The sequence below is a fragment of the Acyrthosiphon pisum genome, chromosome A2 (assembly GCF_005508785.2).
Source record: "Acyrthosiphon pisum isolate AL4f chromosome A2, pea_aphid_22Mar2018_4r6ur, whole genome shotgun sequence".
NCBI classification, from domain to species: domain Eukaryota; kingdom Metazoa; phylum Arthropoda; class Insecta; order Hemiptera; family Aphididae; genus Acyrthosiphon; species Acyrthosiphon pisum.
In genome coordinates, this window is record NC_042495.1 from 9,381,651 (window position 1) to 9,385,316 (window position 3,666).

The 3,666-nt window shown below is 31.2% G+C and overlaps 1 protein-coding gene across 2 annotated transcripts in view; it reads left to right on the forward strand.

The window, feature by feature from the left end:
- LOC100168654 (lysine-specific histone demethylase 1A) overlaps window positions 1–3,666 on the forward strand; it is a 491,143-nt gene that overhangs the window by 412,859 nt on the left and 74,618 nt on the right. The gene's annotated exons all lie outside the window — the stretch shown is intronic.

Below are 3,666 nucleotides of genomic sequence, written 5' to 3' on the forward strand. Positions count from 1 at the left end.
TCGAATGAGACAATATACAAGATTTCAATCTAGTATTATAATAATAAATGGTAATAAAATATAGACATGTTTTACTTTTACGATCAAAATAAATGTATAATACAATGTGTATAAATTAAGTCTTGGTCGTAGAATGGAGACATATAGTATTAGACGTACCTACCTACATTTTACATTCATAAAATGTATATTTTTTTAAGAGTTAAAAAATAGTTAGGTATGTTAAAAAGACCGGTATCAACCGGAACCGCCAATAAACCTTAAATTTTGTTTCGAATAACTAAAACCAAAACATAAATTTTTTATCTTTAATCGTTATATGGTTCCAGTCCCAGGTATTTTCAATAAATTGGTGTAAAATATTATAATATGTTACAGTTGTATTTATTTATTATTTTTATTATTCGAATTCAATCAGATTTCCGCATAATACATAAACGTAATATTGCTATCGGGCATAAAATGGGATAGAAAAATAATTTACATTGTATCCGAACGTTTAAGAAAAATAGGTTTATTCAATTTTAATCGGACGTTTTTTTTGATTCTGGCGAGTTCGGCAGAGTTTCACGACTGGACCAAAATAATATAAACGCCAAAATAATAATCGTCCGACTGTCAACCGTATACGATTTATGATGTAGGTACACAGTTTTTTTCTTCCTTCACGTCGTCGTGTCTCTTTTATTTGGAAGCGACAAATATAAAAGAATGGTAAACGAATTTCGTCTGTCGGCAATACCTTGTTGTAGTTCTGGTGGTGGTCTAACGCACTTTATAGCAACAATAAAGATTCTGATAAGTACATAAAAAATATATGGGCACTATTACTTTTTATTTATTCTTAAAAAACATCTTCACAAACCTAAAATTGGTAGGTACCAACCACGTATTCTATAGAAAATATGTTCTTACGGCATCGTATTAATATCAGAAATCGAATTGAATGCCGCTTTGATTATGTAACGAGTGTTAATTGCCTTTAAACGTCCGATAAAATTATTAAAAACAACGAAATTATCATATAATATATTAAATATTATGTTTCCCACGGGATATTTAAAGACTGTAGCTTATAAATATGATGCGCGATTGTAAGTTGATATTATCATGATCTCATCAATATTATTAGATAAATATAGCAGCATTTTAGTGGGAATTCGTTTGATCCGAAATAATAACAATATATTATATATTATGTCGTTGAAATAAAAAAAACAACAACGATATTATAATATAAAGATCACAAGACAAACAAATTACATACTATTATTGTAAGTGTCAGTGTTACGACGCGTCCCCATAATATAGAATAGAGCGTAATAGTAGTAGTAGATGGTGTTGTAGTAATGATGACAACAAAGAGTATCGAGTGACGACGACGACTTAGGGTCACCGATACAATATATTATGTCAATTTATATTCGATCTCACACGGTGATAGTCTATATAGTACGAAAATACTGACAACGTATGCGCATTATTGTGGACGTATTGATTTTCGTTTGTTTTAAAAAAAAATAATAAAAAAATAATAACTACATGCGTAAACGCCTAGTGAAACAGCTGAGAGCGTTGTTGTGTAAAGTGGTCCAGTTTATATTATAGCATAATATATTATTATAGTTTATAGTTAGTAGTTTCTCATTATATAATATATGAATCATATATATGTATATAACAATGTAAAAATGACGACTTCGACGACATTCTTATATATACTTCAAAGTGGCGTTTTATTTTTATTATATAAATAAATTGCATTATGCATAATATAGTATTATTATTTTATACGGCTGTTGTAGTCTCCCTCTGACGAGGTGGGGGGGGGGGGGATAAAAACATCATAGAGCACGTCAACGACCTTATCTCATGGCTCGCACACACGCCACCGTCGCCGCCGCCGCGATATTCCATTAGTATCAATCATAAATGTATATAATATTATAGATGTATATAGGTACCTCTACTCACTGAGAGGAAACAATTATTATTATTATCGGTTTACCCTCACCGAGGTCACAACCCCGAGAGGTAGTCGTCGTCGTCGTCGGTGTATAAGGAGAAGTGACGCGTGTGTATATAATATCATATTATATATACCTCATACTGTACACGACAAGCGACAGGTCTCTCTCTCACTCTTTCTCTCTCAAACAATCTCTTCGCTGCAGCACTCGTCGTCGAATCGCCACTCTCTCGGCGGCGGCGACGGCGACGGATTCGGTACCTTTCGGCTCGCGAAGAACAATGGTGAACCTATAGACCGGGACTATACGCTATTATAATACGCGCGCTTGTATGTAGGTATATAATATTATTATAATAACAATAATATAATACATGGGCACTTGGGTTGTTAAAATAATAATAATACTACGCGAGTGCGTCTGACCGCGACGGGCGCGCTGCACAAACACAGATAAATATTATATTATTAAGTTCATAACGCTCGTGAAGGACTACATAATATATATACCTATATAACTAACAATATATATATTAACAGTTTATTTTATTTTTTATATATAAACTCTCATCGCGCGCCGGGCGTCGTCCATTAATCAAGTTGGCGTGGCCGATTGATGTGGAGAGAATCGATTTGTTTAATGTCCCGCTGGTTAACTTGTCTAGCCGCCGCCGTCGCCGACGATGTGGGCGCACATTTGCACCTCTTCGGTCGGTTACGAATTATTATTATTATTATATCCAGTCTGTCACGTCTCGTGTAAATGGGTTATTTATCGCTCAAAGTACGAAAAAAAACCAACTCGATCGGGTTGTTGGTATGTTATTATTATTAATATTATTACTGTTGTTGTCGGAGAGTTGTATTATTATTATATTATATCGTCTTCGCCAGCCATCGGGCATTCGGGCACGATGTGATACAATAAATTCTTCTCGTATATTTTTTATTTACATCGGAAAAATTACAAACGACAAGGGGGGTAAGTGTGGTACTGTGGTGACACTATATATATATATATATGTATATGAAAATATTTTGTTCAACGAGATGTTTATCTGAGACCATACTATATTGTATATACGTATGATTATGTACATTGTATATGCGCAATGTACCTATGTCTAGCCGAAAAGAAAAGGAATTTGTTTCTATATGTATGTTAACTTACATTAAAACAATTTGTTCACAGATAAAAGATTCAACAAAATGATATTATTATCTAACGTAACATATTTTAATAATCTGAAATTCTAAACAAACTATGTACCTAATAATTTAAAAATATGATTTAAAGATATTTTTATTTTTGAAGTAAGACACAAAACATGTACCTAACTGATATTGTTTAGCTCACCAGTATGAATACCTAATATTATATATAACCTAATTTGGGTAGTTCAAAAAAATTAATTAGTATATAATATAATGTACAATGTACTATTGTACCTGCATTGCTAAATATATGAATAATTAATGTGTACACAAATGAAAATATTAAACACAAATGTATATTATTTATTTATTTATTTATTTATTTATTTATTTATTTATTTATTTATTTATTTATTTATTTATTTATTTATTTATTTATTTATTTATTTATATTTACGGGTCTTTGGAAAAACAAAGTTAGATATATACATATTTACAATTAAATTCTGGTTATAGTACTAGATAACAAAAAACATTATAAT